We start from the raw sequence: 17,139 nt of genomic DNA on the forward strand, positions 1-17,139 counted from the left end.
TATTTATTTCTTAGCAGACACCCTTATCCAGGGCGACTTACAGTTGTGTTACTGCTTACACAGATTCCTCTGTAATTATTGTGGTCAAATGTATCACCTTTTTATATACTGAGGTTATAGTCCTCTAGTCCATGTTTCTGAATGATATTCAGTATTTTACAGGGCGCTCTATTGCTGGGTTACTGTGTTTTAGCATTTTGATGCTGTCTTGGCCACAGCTTTTTTAGATTCTAGAGTTTTAATTTTCTCTTTGACCTCTCGCAGTGTGATTGCAGGTCTAGAGAAGGCTAGTTGTCTTTTAATGACTTTTTCTAGTGTTTTTAGTTTGTTTTTCCATTGTAGGATTACTGGGCAATACATGAGGGCGATGTGGATTAAACTGGATACTTATGGGTGTGTTAAAAGCTGCATTACGGACATGTTATGACTGTCAATGTTGTTAAGCATCAACATAAAGTTGGTGAAATGCCAACATGAGTATGGAACGCAGGGTGCTACAGTAGATAGCCATTGGCTAAAGAAAGGGTTGTATACATAAGAAAATGTTCCAATACTATTAATGTCACACACCAATAGACAACTTGCCAAAAGGTGTAGGCTGATAATTGACATTAGATATACAAGTAAAATGATTCCTGTATTCCAGTGTACCATTTGAGTCACCATTAAGACACTAAGAAAGTGCAGACTTATTTGTTCTTCACTCTGCTACAGGTAGTGTAGTTTTTCTTACACCATTATGGATTCCTAATTTCGTGTCCATTTGTTTGGGGGGGGGGTAATTTTTGCCAAGTTGTCCTGTTGTGTATTTGGGTGTTACAGATTTAGTTTTAGATTAGATTTTTCAGCAAGTGTTGAGAAAAAAAAAGTGATTAAAACTTCCAGGGCCTGGTTAACACCATTTACATTATGGCTATAGTTGATTGATTAATACATTTTTTATGACTATCAGGTTTTTTCATATTGCTATGTTTTTAGTCCATTTGTAGTTGGGCTACAACTTGTGCAGGTTTGATGGGGTGTTCTGGCTAATGTTGTGGATATAAGAGTACTGTCTGGCAGTGATCTACAGTTTGAGGTTTTATTATAAAAACATTTCTGTTGTGTGGGTTTAAATCTGTGATGGTATGGGCAACTACACTGCACCCTAATGTGGAGCTGTATATTTACCAAGTGAGGTCTCCCAGTTAACAATATGAACAATTAAAATGCAGGATTTAAATACAGATATGATAAGAAACAATAGTAGAGAGCAATAAGGTTGGGTATTGTCCAGAAGGGAAGAGATGGTGAGAGAGAGAGAGTGTGGTAGATTCCAGAGGAATGGAGAGGGAGATATCAGAGAAGGAGGGGAAAGGTCAGATTTTGACAGGTTGTTTGGAGATTATGCAAGTGCATACAGGAGGAGATACAGGAGGATGGACTTGGTCCTACTTTTCAACTCAATCCTGTAAAAGTCACCTATGAGACAGCAGTAAATTAACAGCGCAATCTACACACAGTCAGTTACAACACAAATTAGCTTTTAAACTGGCTTATTTAAACAGCAGGCCAATACTACAATTAAGATTCAATTTAGCCACTTACTTGCTCCCAGTTGAAGTTGATCTTTCCTAGTCTAACCCAACATTAAAAATGTTTCTTGGGTGTTAGAGAATGGGTAAATATTAAAGTTAATTGAAAATAGTTTTAGCCTATTGCAAAAAAAAAAAAAAAAAAAAAAAGGTTTTTTTTGTGTACAGCAGAAATAACTAATGCAGTAGAGTATATACTTTAAACACCAGTTACAGAATAATACTAAATTAAACTAGGATATGAATCTTTGTTTTTAACTATGCACATGTAATTTTTACCCGGTAAAATATTATAGAATTTATGACTGCCAAACATTGATAATTGTAAGAAATGTGCCATGTTTATTAGTTGAATTGCATGTGTTTTGAAATTAGGTTTATTTTTATAATAAATTTCAGTACAGAAAACATGTTTGAAAGTGTTTATTTCAATTAAATGACCTTAAGCAGTCATTTGTTAAGATGAACAATTTACAGCAAATGTCAGAATCTACTAACACAATTGTATATATTATATCCTGTTGATACAGGAGACAGATTGCCATTGTTGGTCTACCCTACCTACAGTAATATTACAAAACCAAGTAGTAACAGTAGTCAGCACAGGTCAAATCTTAAGTTCTTACCCAACAGCATCATTTTAGAGCAAAGGTACAATTGCCCCACCCCCATTAACACTGACAACTTTTTACATTGGTAAGGTTAACATCCACAACACTACAGTTGAACAAATGACATAACAATTGTGAACAAGGTTAAAGAAAAAAACCTTGTAGCCATACCCGCCCTGAAAACACGTGCAGCCACACTTTACACATCTTTTGATTAGAGACCTCAATTTTATTATCGCTGAAACAGCATTGGCCAATTCTGATTGTTTTAAACTTCTTCAGATGTGCCTTTCTGGATGAATTTATTATAAACTATTTTGACAAAAGAAAAAAAACAACCAGATTGGATTAATGATCTGATGTCAGGCTACTAAACATACCTTTCCAATCCACTCATTTGAAACAAACAGTACTTTAATTGTTATATTTATCCTGCTAATTATCAAATTGCCATTTATGAGCTGCCTGGTTTTCACAACATTCAGAATTGAAGTGGATTTATCCTGGACCTAAAGTATGCACATTGTTTCTTTATCAAATACATTGCTTCAATGAGCGACCTAAAAGTCATGGGGAATGACAATGTACATGGTTCTATACTTAAACATTTAAGTGTAGTCTTTTTAAAACAGATTGTGGATATGGCCCTCTCTGTCCTGGACATCAATGTCAACAGTTACACTGGTAACACTAAACAAAGGAAAAGTCATGGCAGCGTCGGACAGCAAATTCAAAATTAGTTTTGAATTGTTCTTCTGTCAAGCCGATTGGCAGCCTCAAAACAAGACCACAGGTGCTTACAGTTGGGAATTGTGAACCTCTAATGAATTCTATAGTTGGCTGAATCTCATATCCACCAATGGGAAACTGTTTTGCTCCAGTTAGGAACCTCAGTAGATCCTCCAAGGAACATGCTGCATCTACAATATATACATACATAAAAAAGGCTATAAAACAGAATATACACCTGTATTAATTTAGATAACACGTACTACACTGCAATATCCCATTTTTCACAATACCTAAAAAAGGACCAATTGTGTATTTTTAAATGGGTAAAAGTCAAAGATTATGTAATTTTTTTTTTTTTGTTTTACTTTAATACTCAAGAAAAGCAAAAGTAGTTACTATGGTAATGGCAATACTTTAGATTAACCAAACAAAGTAAATACAAATAGCACTGATACTTCATTGAAGACAGTGTTATTCATACTGGTTTCTATGATCACTTTCAGTAATGTAACATTCACTATATGGACATCATTGTTGCTTCCCAGTAAAAACCAAGTCCTATTTAGCTTAAGGAGAGATCAATACGAATTAAAACAAGTAAATATGAAAAATGGAAATGCACTATAATAAAAATTGTGCTTACTTAGGTTTGTCAAGCTGCTTAAAAACCGCATGAAATGCATCATTGCCTCTTCCTCCAAATCCCTTTGATTTGACCCCACTTCTGACAGCTCTGCCTCAAACATGTCATATACTTCATCAGGCTGTATTGTTGCTCTTTTCTGGCCACACAAAAGCAACTTCATCACATCTGTAATAGTTAACACATTTATGGTGGAGATTTAATGTAACATTCAAGTTCTAATAATTTATACTCTACATATTACTCAACTGTTGAAACTACAGCACCTTGTCCAATAGAGGCAAATCTTTGCAGTAACTACTATGTTTGGACCCATTCAGGTTGGAGGGGAGAAAACAAGTGTATTTGGTCACACTTTAAAATGAGAAAGTTTAAGGTTATAATTTTGACTATACCTAGAAATACCCACTATTTTATTGCACACCACAACAGGCTTTTAAGGATGATACTTCACAACTTAAACACTGTGCATATTTCCAAAATCCCAAAGATGTGATTATGTATCAAATTTTACAGCAAATATTACAACTAAATATGTCAAGGGAGAAACCCTGTGGTCTAGCAAATCTAGTTTGACAGGGGCAACCTTGTTTCACCAAGGCTTATGGAGAATCCTCAAGTTAGCACTATTTTTCTAAGGTTAGGGTTAGTTAGGGTGAGGCTTAGTCTGAATTGCCCAATTGGACGAGGCAAAACTAGACTCACTAGACCACTGGGACTTGCCCTTAACATATACATCATATCTACACATTGTAGATAGACTGACCTGGATGTTTTCTTATCAATGTTGCAATTCCAAATGTTTCGAGCCCTTCTTTGAATTCTTCAATTTGAGCACGATTCACTATGGAAGTGTAATATCTTGCAGCCGCTTGGGTGAAGTCTTTTTTTTTGGGCATCACTGACCTCCCCTAGAAAGCTGATGTTTTCTGCTATTTTCTCCACAACTGGATCGCCAGTCCAGTCCCTTCTTCCGATATTCTAATATCTACAGAAAGACAAAAATCGGTTTACTACGCTAAACAGATCAGCGCTTGATATCAAAATGTAAAAGTCACATTATTATTATACCAGACACCCTTGTTAAGGGGGAGATAGATTTAGCAACACTCCACTACTTGTGCATTTGTAAATTTGTTTTAGTAGACCTTTATTTTGCATAGCATGGTATATATGTATTATATTGTCCAACATGCAAAAATATGTAATTGACAATTGTTTTATAGCATGTCTTCTACTAATACCTCTTTCAGCTTGCTTTGGACAGTTTCATCAGCAACATCCTCTACAAACCACTGGTTGATTCCTGCAATGGTGTTGATCAGAGATTCTGCAAAAATATTGAGCTGTAGAGAACAGTGCCAACAATCCTCCCTGCCATACAATGGGATCTGTTCTGCAATGTTAAAAAGTCAGGAGCTGGAATGAGGTGTCCTTCTTTCCCACACCAAAGTCCTCCCCAGTTGATCAGTCCACGAACAGTCAGTTCCATTAGATTGCGCCTAGGTCCTCCAGAATCAAGCTCTTGTTCTCCAACAAAAGAAACATTAAGATGTTTGTCCCAACCATAATCAGCTCAGTTCATCCAACGGAGCAAATCTTGGAAAGCATGGTTCCGTCTGACCTTGACATTCTGAACTCCATCAGCAAGAACTGAGGAGCAAAGTTCTGCTATTACACTTTCTGGGCTCCTGTTGACAAGAGGAAGATTAACCGTAATACATGTATTTGGGAGAAAAAAAAAAAGTCTAAAACTTTATATACAGTACTATGGAATGTTATTCGGCTGATTACTTTAATAGCCCTGATTTGGGAAACGATTGATCAAACTGATCATAAGGAAAAACACTGCCTCACTGTATGCTAGAACATACATTGAGGGAAGTTACTTAATATTCTACAGATCTTAACACTAACCTAAGTCTAGAAAAGCTATATAGATTAGTCATAAAATAGAAGAAAATAACAATTGTCGAATCATGGGATCCACCATGGTCAATCTGTCAGGCATATAGCAACTTAATCAGTAATGGTTATATTAATAAGCGTTTCAATTTGCAGTCCAACCCTATATTTGTATTACATATTTATTTAGTATCGCCATTTCTCAAAATACAAATACTAGCGGTGCTACTGAGGGTTAATATTTTAATGTTTGATCATATGTTACAAGTACATAATATTTTGTAAGCTAGATTAACTGGCTAAAATGTAAAGAACATAATGCAAGGTTAAAGGCTTCATTTTCAACAAGTGAATTTACCTCAAAAACTAATCTAATATACAGTATGAGGTCCAAAGTACAAACTAAAGAGTGCTGGGACTTGCTTTTCCTGTAGACAACTAAAGAAATCTGACCACGAGTTACAAAATGCAAACGTCTAGTATATTAAGTCATTGGAGCCTAAGGGTCAAGCTAAGGACCACTGAACAATTTACCACATTTTAAACCCACATGGCAAGATTTTTTATTTATTTATTTACAAAAATGCATACTTGCCTGTCTACACTGTGAGCTAATGTTCTAGTAGTCACCTCTGAGCCAGCTGACAGTGGGGGGGAACATCTTCAAAAATGTTTACATCATGCTCCGTGACTATGCTATTAAATAAACTGAGATAACAAGTTTAACTTTTTTCAATAGCAAATATTACACACAGAAATAAGTGTTCTTGCAATTAAAAAAAGGGGGGGGGATGTATATATACATATCATATAAAATATATATTTATATATATATATATATATATATATATATATATTTCATTATATATATAAGTTTGCATTGCACTCCACAACACATTACTTACACATTCTTTACCCAACCATTTGGTGCTAATTAAATGTGGGATTCCTGGTAGCCCACCCCACTTACTGCCTTTCCCCTACATTCTTCATTGCTCAATTGCAGCTAAAATGTATGCTTGTAGTAACACTAGACATTGTCATATCATATGGAGCTATACCAACTAACCTCTCCATTAGAAATAATGTACACAAACATTTTTCACATTACCTTTCAGCACTGACTACTGGAGTTCTATGATGTAGTACATTCTATAAGACCAAAAATGTACACACATTAATACATACAACATTGTTTGTATAACCTACTGTAACTGTTAAGTCAAACTGAGAACAGCACCACAAGAAAGGTAACACTTGTAGTGTTTAAAGTGTGCAGTGTGGTTATTTTGCACGTATTGTGCCTGTTCAGTCCTACAAAGGACCTCACCTGATCAGTTTATTAAACCACTATTCCCCTTTTACAGGAACTTAGTTGCCTGGAATTAGTGATCCTGTACATATTATATTTTTAGTTTTCCATAAGCGAATAGTTTAACATTTAAGACCAGGTTACTTAACTCAATATGATGAAACAAGACTGGAGAGAGCAAGAAAAATAAATAAATACAGGGGTACTAATATATATGTGTAACATCTCCTGTCCCTTACCTGTTCTAGCTGCTGAACATCATTTTCAAGATTTTTGATGGGTCAATGAATTGGTAGAACTGAGGAAAGACAGAGTCTCCTTACTTGGTGATTCATGTTCCTGTTCCAGAAACAAACATTTTAAGCAAGATGTCAGGTATTTGTATTAAGAAACATTTCTTTCAAATGAAGGGATTACTGAAAAGGTGTAGACAGCAAGCCACAATATGACGTTGCCCTTTATTCACATGTACAAAAATATGAACTTGGTTTAACGTAGGTGTTGCACTTGATGAGTACTTCACTGTACATATTTGTAGGTACAGTTATTGTTCCCAAAACAAGTCAAATTTACCTCACTTTCTGGCAGGTTGTGGTGACTAAGAATGTACAGAGCTCCTTGTCCTGCAAGACTAATGACTTCGGCACCATTCCAAGAAAAACTGAAAGGGGTGTTGGGTTTGATCAGTTTCCTTCCACCTGGCAAACACTAAAAACAGTTCAGAAACTTATAAAATGCATTGAGTTGAAATTAAATTGTTCTGAAGAAAATAAGAGTAGGCTTATGTCAGGAAACTACTTAAAATAGAGAAAGATGTGTAGATAAACACTTACCTGTAAAAATGAAAAAACAAACTCTTCTCCATCTGCGCAGAACGTTGTTTGGAAGAATGATCGAATTTCATGTTGCACCTCCTGAGAATTCCATGTAGAGTCCAGATTAAGTTTCCCTGTCAGCCCGACAGAAGCCTATTTCTCCTTGTCCTGACCTCTTGGTGCTTTCCAAGAATTATCCTCTTGCTGAGGTGTACTAAATGGCATACATAAGATGTCTCTAATCACCACCCGGGCCCTTCCAGCTACAGTTCTTCTTCGCTTGGTGAAAGTATTTTGAGGTAGGGATAGAACTCTGCAGAGAATGAAATGGTTAAAAAAATAAAATTCTGACACTTAAGCAAACAACTTTCTTTATTAATATTTTTTGGCAGACAAACACTGGTACCCAGGGCTGCACAACAGAGAAGCTGACAGTGGCTTATCAATGGAAATCAGTTTAGACATAAAGTAACAATTATAAATGACTTACATCAGGTTCAGGTGAGAAATTGGGCTCAGGTCGTTCTCCAATCTGCATCTAAATCAAATAAAACACAACAAATGTATCATTTAAGCGGTTAAAAAAAAAAAAGGATATATATATATATATATATATATAATATATATATATATATATATATATACACACACAAGACCTTTTTTTTTTGTAAAATTGCCATTTAAAATTCCCACTTGAAACAACGTGATAGCAGCATTTGTCAACATCTGCACATATGCTGAAACAAACGCGCTTTACAGCAAAGTTTTACTAGCAGCCCTAAGTTCCAGAGTTTATGATTTCCCAGTGGTTACCTAGTCGTCTTTTAAAATGACCTGACAGCACCAAAAATGTGTTTTTGTTTCTTGATTAAAATTGAGAAATGTGTGAACTGTGGCAGGAGTTAAATTAGGTGCAATCTTATTATATATTTCCATTTTAAACGTGATTCAAATGCGTGTATCTCGACTGATGTATGAACTGTGGGAACGCTAATCAAAGTTTGTCGTGTTTATATGTATTTATTTAATGTAAACTATATAACTCAACTATTGAGAAGATTTTTTTAAATGGGATGTAAACAACAAAATTGTGTCATGCAAGATACAGCAAGGTTACATTTTGAAAAAAAAAAAAAAACACGATGTGAAACATAACAGCACAGAAATGACACATTTCTGCATTGTCGTTGAGACACTAATGACCCAATAATCATCAATTGAATTTGTAAGAGGAGGAGAAAAGTCGGACGAAACGGGGGGGGGTAGACTTAAATAAAATAAAGTAACGTTCATCGTACTTATCCGTGGCAGAGGTGATTCACTGCGCGGCCGCTGCCTATCATCAGACAGTTGAACTTGTACCAGTGGCCTCGCAATGGCATGCTGTACAGCAGGTTGTTGTACACCGCTAGTTCGAGGCTCAGCTAACGATTCAACGAGTCTTGTTAGGCTGCTGATCCCATCAACAAGACTCTGTATTGAAGACCCGGCGATGAACACACGACCAGCAGCGTCAGCCATAGTTACTGTCTTGTCTGGAATAAAATTAAGCATATTTCCATAGAAAAGCATGCGCGCCACAAAGCAGTGTGCACATTGGGCAACACTTCTCAAGTGACAGTGCGCCATGGTGACGTCACAAATAGAAAGTCATGTGACCCACAAAAGTGCATTTTGTCCCACAGAATGAGTATTCTGTGCCACAAAATTGTATTTTGTGCACATAATTAGCATTTTTTCCCACATAATGTGTATTTCGTCCCACAAAATTAGTTTTAGCCCCACAAAATATGCATTTTGTCCCACAAAATGATAATTGTATGTTAAATGATTTTGTGGACAGAACTGAAAACTTACTTTGCTTTTCGTGGACAGAATGTATACTTGACTGTTCATTATGTCCACAAAATGATCGAAGAAAAAGTGTATTTTGTGCACAAAATGAAATCTCTTGAAAAATGAAAATTATATGCATTTGTTTTTCGTTTTGTGGGACGAAATACAAAATTGTGCATGACACAAACGGCGCCCCATACGTGTTTAATTTCTTCTGTTTTACAGCCCAGCGGAATCATCTTAAAAGGGGACATTATCTTCCCATATCGAGACAACTCTCTATCTAACAGTGCGTTATCTATAAAAGGACGAACATTAGAAATAACAACTTTAGTGAGGGGGGGTCGACAAAGGCATCGCTGTAACTAGGGAATTGCTAACTGAAAAACCCTCCTCTACTATACGATTTACCAATCGCTCCTGACAGGAAAACAACAAGAGCCTTGTTCATCCTCGAAGCAGATTTAACATTATCAAACCCAATCACTTCTCCCACCGCTAACAGCACCTCTTCCAGAGAAATGGAGCTATCAGGAACACACCTGAAGCCATGTCTCCGGGTTAACCACCCGTCCCACCCGAGCGAGAACCCATCAGGTTCCGCAAGTCTATCAACTTGTTATATAAATAAACAAACAACCAAATAAATAAATAAATAAATAAATAAATAAATAAATAAATAAATATAATATAATATAATATAATATAGAAAAAAATAATGCAGTGAGAGCCGACTAGCAACAACTCACATGCTCCCAAACTCACACGCCCCTCCCACAAGAGAGAGAGAGAGATGTTCAGTAACTAGCGATCAAGAAGTTATCCAGCTTTGAAGATTCAGAGGCTAGGTGTCATCATTTCAGCTCTGAGAATTTGAAAACGGTCCCCTTACATTTGTTAACTAGTATAAAATACTGTGCTTTTCCATTATTTGACCAATCAGGAGCTGCTCCTACCCCCGTTCATGTTAAGAGTCGCTACTTGAAACTTCTCCATATTAAAGAGTTGAATAAAAACCAGACACAAACAGAGAAGAAAAAAACCTGAGAAATCCTGTGCAGTCATTTAAAAATAAACTATTTTAGTTTGTTTCTTCTCATTAATCAATTTTGTCCTTTCGGAGACCAGTTTCTTTAGCCTATATCTTTGTTTCTGATCGAGCTCATTTAATGTGGCTTTCCTCATCGCTATTTTAGCGGAATAAATAAACAACTGATCATTAGGAAAACATGCGTTCTGTACAACACCCCTAACTCCTTTCGTTTTATTCAAGAAAGAAACGATCTGCTCGAAACTGTAAACTTTGCTCCTACCTTGAGAGCTTGTTAAAGTCTCATCCATCATCATCGAGGACGAGTCTGACAACTCCTCTTCCTCAGCATCTTCCCACATTACCGACCCCTCTTCAGCGTCCTCTTTCCCAGCTGCCGCTACCTTATCAGGCATTGAGTCCACTACCTTGATTGCTGCCTCATACCCAGGGGTAGCCCCAGTACTAACACGAGCTTTCCTTTCCGACCGACTAGAAACTGCAGCTCTCAGGAGAGACTTAGCTTCCGTCCCTTGAATCTGAGCCGTCACAGCATCGCTATGCACCCCAGGTCCAGAACACGGCTTTTCTGCATCACTAGTTTGAGGCTCCGAGCTGCTATCCAAAGGGAGCGTCTCGAGCCGACTCCCTAACCAACTCTCCCCCCTCACTTGTTACGCCTGAACTCATTAACCCCTTTACTTTAGATTTATGTTTTTTTGAAACAATACTCCATTTTGAGTTTTCAATACCAGTGTTATCTTCAGCAGCAGCAGATGTACTTGACTCGCTGCCTCCAAAACCTGCAGTATCATACCCTCTCTTCAGACGCGGTGCTGGTATAGGTCCCGCTTTCTTCAGCTGTATTGGCTTATCCGCTTCCTGTGGCTCTGCCACAACTCCGCCAAGCTCCCCGTTATCACCCCCTTCTCTGTCTCCTGTTTTATCCGGACAAAACTTCCTGAGGTGCCCCTGTTTTCCACACTGAAAGCACTTCATTAACTCATTGCTAGCAAAGACAGGGTGATTAACACCGCTTACTACAACAGTGTGCTGCCTTCCAGGAGCCTCTGTCAAGCACATCACTGAGAACGTGGACAGGCTCCTAGAACAAACAGGAGACAACCAGTTAGTAGTCGTCCACATCGGTACAAACAACGTTGGAAGAGACAGACCAAGATCCCTGCAAAACAAATTCAGAGAGCTAGGAAGGAAATTAAAAGACAAGACCAAAACTGTGGTATTTTCTGGGATACTGCCGGCACCTTGCAAAGGACCATATGGACAGCTGGAAATACAAAATCAAAATGCATGGCTGAAATCGTGGTGCACACAGGAAGGCTTCTTGAATATTGGAGCACATTCTACAACAAGGACTATCTATATAGGTGGGACGGACTGCACTTAAACAGAAAGGGAACCAATCTACTTGGAGAAAGGATCCTTGAGGAGGTCCATAAGCATTTAAACTAGAAAGGAAGGGGGGAGAAAACAAAAAAAACAGAAGGGAGACCGCATCAAAACAAGGGCAACAACTCAGGTAAGACAACTATTAAATGTATTTATCTTAATGATAGAAGTCTCAGAAACAAAATGTTAGAACTTGAAGCTACTTCACTAAACGAGTAATTACAATGTGTTAGGTGTTACAGAAACTTGGTTGTCTGAGAGTGATGGAGACAAATATAATATTGGTGGGTACACACTGTATAGAAAAGACAGAAGAGGCGGAGGGGTAGCGCTATACATAAGAAATAGTCTTGAAGCCCAGGTGTTAAATCAGGACAAAGAAAACAATGCAGAATCAATATGGGTCAGAATAAGGGACAAAAATTCAAAGGGCATAATAATAGGAGCATGCTATAGACCGCCAAATTCAGACACTGAGCGAAATAATCTGTTATACAGTGACATTCGAAATGCATGTAGAAAAGGAGAAGCCATACTAATGGGGGATTTCAACTTCCCCCGTATAAAATGGGAGAACCCAGTTGGGAGCACGACGGACGAAATTGAAATGACAAATGACTGCTTCCTAACGCAATTTGTCAAGGCACCGACTAGAGGGGAGGCATGCCTTGATTTAGTCTTTTCAAATAACGAAGACAGAATAACTAAAACAGAGGTCAGAGAGCCATTGGCAAACTCAGACCACAACATGGTCTCATTTGAAGTGATTTTTAAAACCCCCAAAGCAATGACTAAAGCTAATGTTTACAATTTTAGAAAAGCAAACTATGAAGGTATGAAACAGAGACTAACAGAAGTAGATTGAGTAAAATAGAGAAAACATCCTCAGAAAAAGGATGGCTGTTTTTTAAAAATGTAGCACTAGAGGCGCAAAACAATTACATCCCAAAAGTAGACACATCTAAATCTAAAACAAAATGGCCAAAATGGTTTAATAGATCAATTAAAAAAAAAATATTCAGAAAAAAGGCACTTTACAGAGCGTTTAAAAGGGACCAAAAACAAAGTACACAGAAAGAGTACTTGGAACTGCAAACACAAGTCAAAAAGGAAGTTACAAAGGCCAAGAGAGAGATAGAAATCAATATTGCTAAGGGGGCTAAAACCAATTCCAAAATGTTTTTCCAATATTATAACACCAAGAGAACATTCAAAGAGGAGGTTACATGTCTAAGAGATACAAATGGCAAAATCATAGATGAAGAAAAAAAATAGCAAATATATTAAATGATTACTTTTCACAGGTTTTTACAAAGGAGGACACGGACAACATGCCCCACATGTCGACCTGTTCCTATCCAATTTTAAATAACTTTAGCATAACAGAGACAGAAGTGTTAAAGGGACTAGGAGCTCTTAAAATAAATAAATCCCCTGGGCTGGATGAGATCCTCCCAATAGTACTGAAAGAAATGAAAGAAGTTATTTACAAACCTCTAACCAAGATCATGCAACAGTCTCTTGACACAGGGGTTGTACCGACAGACTGAAAATTGCAAACGTAATACTGATCCACAAAAAGGGAGACAAAACCGAACCAGGTAACTACAGATCAATAAGCCTGACTATTATATGTAAACTATAATAAGATCCAAAATGGAAAATTTCCTATATGGTAACAATATCCTGGGAGACAGTCAGCGTGGTTTTAGGAAAGGGAGATCATGTCTAACTAACTTGCTTGACTTTTTTGAGGATGCAACATTGGGAATGGATAATTGCAAAGCATACGACATGGTTTATTTAGATTTCCAGAAAGCTTTTGACAAAGTCCCGCATAAAAGATTAATTCTCAAACTGAACGCAGTAGGGATTCAAGGAAATGCATGCACATGGATTAGGGAGTGGTTAACATGTAGAAAACAGAGAGTACTGATTAGAGGAGAAACCTCAAAATGGAGCGAAGTAACCAGTGGTGTACTACAGGGATCAGTATCAGGCCCTCTACTATTCCTAATCTACATTAATGATTTCGATTCTGGTATAGTAAGCAAACTTGTTAAATTTGCAGACGACACAAAAATAGGAGGAGTGGCAAACACTGTTGCAGCAGCAAAGGTCATTCAAAATGATCTAGACAGCATTCAGAACTAGGCAGACACATGGCAAATGACATTTAATAGATACAAGTTTAAAGTACTGCACGCAGGCAATAAAAATGTGCATTATAAATATCATATGGGAGATACTGAAATTGAAGAAGGGAACTATGAAAAAGACCTAGGAGTTTATTTTGACTCAGAAATGTCTTCATCTAGACAATGTGGGGAAGCTATAAAAAAAAGGCCAACAAGATGCTTGGATATATTGTGAGAAGTGTTGAATTTAAATCAAGGGAATTAATGTTAAAACTTTACAATGCATTAGTAAGACCTCACCTAGAATATTGTGTTCAGTTCTGGTCACCTCGTTACAAAAAGGATATTGCTGCTCTCGAAAGAGTGCAAAGAAGAGCAACCAGAATTATCCCGGGTTTAAAAGGCATGTTGTATGCAGACAGGCTAAAATAATTGAATCTATTTAGTCTTGAACAAAGAAGACTACGCGGTGATCTGATTCAAGCATTCAAAATCCTAAAAGGTATAGACAATGTCGACCCAGGAGACTTTTTTGACCTGAAAAAAGAAACAAGGACCAGGGGTCACAAATGGAGATTAGATAAAGGGGCTCCTCCAGTGGCAACGGTTCTAGACACTCCGGCATTGGCAGTGGTGGCTGTGGCCATTCTAGCGGTCTCTGAAGTCGGGCTGGCGCCTCCCCTGAGCTCCTCTCAGCAGCATGTGCAAGGGCTGCTGAGGGGCTTCAGCCTTCTCCCCTTCTGGTTCTCGGGTCCGTGGCTCCTCCCCTTCTGGCTCTCGGGACGGCAGCTCCACCCCCTCTGGCTCTCGGGACGGCAGCTCCACCCCCTCTGGCTCTCGGGACGGCAGCTCCACCCCCTCTGGCTCTCGGGACGGCAGCTCCACCCCCTCTGGCTCTCGGGACGGCAGCTCCACCCCCTCTGGCTCTTGGGACGGCAGCAGCAGGGGAACCAGCAGACATGCTCCCTCTGCTGGTGGCGGCGATGGAGGCAAAACCAGCAGGTACTCTCCCTCTGCTGGTGGAGGTGGGAGCGACACACTGTCCTCCCACGGCGGTGGAGGCAGAACCAGCAGGAACTCTCCCTCTGCTGGCGGATACCTGGACTGTGGACGTTCAGCCTTCCCCCTCTTGGGCTCTGGACATTCGGGCTCCTCCCACTCAGGCGCAGGATGTTCGGGCTCCTCCCACTCAGGCACAGGATGTTCGGGGTCCTCCCACTCCAGGTCTGTCTCCTGTAACACCTCCGGGCAGTGGTGCTCTCTCTGCCTCCTTCTCCTCCCCTCTGTTTGGGTGGGGCAGATGGCCACTGTGTGCCCATATGCCCCACAGCCAGGGCACAACTCTGCCATGAGCCTTTTTAAAAACAACTCCCAGTCGTCATCTGCCTCCTCCTGGGCCAGGGTGTAGGGCCATCCTGTCCAGTTGTGGCCGTAGACCTCGCAGCGCCCACACCAGTCCACTGGTGGCACCTCTGGGCAGGATCTCCAGTGGTGGTCCTCCTTTCCACACCAGTAGCACCAGGGAAAAAGGCTGGCTGGGTCCTCCAGCTGGGGTGGCAGCAACTTTTGATGCTGCTGTCGCTGCTGCCGCTGCATGCTTCTTCTGCCCATTTTTTTTTTTTTTCAAAAAAAAAAAAAAAAAAAAACAACTCACAAAACTGAAAAAAACCACAAAAAAATACTGCCCTGAGCCTCCAGGTGGCACTATCCCGCTTCTGACACCAAATGTGACAGGCTGACAGAGGTTGAGACTCAAAAAATAAAGCTTTTAATTCATAAAAATACAAAATAAACCGGCACAAGGGTCAAACCAAAAGGTTTCAAAAACACAAAATACACACAAAATGAAACTTACAAAAGAATAAGGCTTCCAGGCTGGGTGTTGCCTTCACTGGATTTAAAAAATGAAAAGAACAGCACACACAAAAACCACTCTTGCTTCCTCCCCTTCTAGAACTCTCCTCCTACTGGGAGGCTGAGGCCTCCTTTTATGCCAGGTGGCTGGTGACTAATTGAATAATTAATTGGTTGATTGCTCCCACCTAACGCAATCAACCTGGGCAGGGAGGAGAATTTAACTCCATCCCTGCCAGTATTTCCAAGGGCAGAGCCCTGCTCTGCCACATAGGGTTTGGCAAGTGGATTGTACATTATTTAATAAACGTAACAGTTGCCTACTTTTTATTGCCTTGCTTTATGTAATCCCTTTGATCTTTGCTAGACTTAAGAAGACTCCAAACGATGCACCCCAAAGAGCCATTCAAGCCATTGAATCATATTGGACAGTACGTAGAAGAGTGCATGCACAAATTACAGAGCACGGAAAACAAGCAATTTACTGATGTATCTGTTGCTAACAGTGCTTCCATTTTAGAACTGCCTGTGTCAGATTACATTTCTGATTCACATATGTTGTTGGAACAAAGTACATCCGTACAGCACACTGATGACTACATTTTTGATTTAGGTGGACATTTATTTACGAGTACTTCTCATTTACACACTCAAAATGAAAATGACACAACATTAGAAACTGACAATGAACATTACTTCTCCAACACAGATCATGAGTCAAACACAGATGATGACGACATAAGGAACAATCATGCTCAGTGGGCAGCTAAACATCACATACCACATGCTGCACTATCAGACCTATTAGATATTATAGGTAAAGATTATCCCTCGCTACCTAAAGATCCCAGGACTCTATTAGGTACACTCACAATGTACAACTCAAGGACATCACAGGGGGCTCATATTACCATTTTGGTGTTTTGCCTAATTTAATTACTAAATTGTCTACCTACCCAGCACTTTTCGGGGACACTGACGCACTGTTACTACAGATAAATATTGATGGCCTGTCACTGTTCAAAAGTACAAATGTACAATTGTGGCCTATTCTAGGGATGCTCAATCAGCCATCCCTGAAAGAACCATTTCCAATTGGATTATTTTGTGGTTCAAGTAAACCTGGCAATTTTTCAGAGTTTCTATGCGATTTCATACAATAAATGAAATGCATTGAGGTTGAAGGAATTACCTACAATGGGAAACATTATGAGGTCAAAATTTCATTTGTGAAATTTGTCAAGAAAGTCAAATCACATGCTGGTTATCATGGATGTGA

At 38.9% G+C, this 17,139-nt stretch overlaps 1 long non-coding RNA gene across 1 annotated transcript; it reads right to left on the reverse strand.

Annotated features, from left to right (window-relative positions):
• Positions 1-2,062: 2,062 nt before the first annotated feature.
• LOC117963415 (uncharacterized) lies at positions 2,063-5,251 on the reverse strand. Its single transcript, XR_009307471.1, has 4 exons — positions 4,805-5,251; positions 4,327-4,548; positions 3,561-3,728; positions 2,063-3,105 (listed from the first exon to the last, which is right to left on the reverse strand). It is a non-coding gene; the product is annotated as an uncharacterized LOC117963415 (long non-coding RNA).
• Positions 5,252-17,139: the final 11,888 nt, after the last annotated feature.

The sequence above is a fragment of the Acipenser ruthenus genome, chromosome 16, assembly GCF_902713425.1.
Source record: "Acipenser ruthenus chromosome 16, fAciRut3.2 maternal haplotype, whole genome shotgun sequence".
NCBI lineage: Eukaryota > Metazoa > Chordata > Actinopteri > Acipenseriformes > Acipenseridae > Acipenser > Acipenser ruthenus.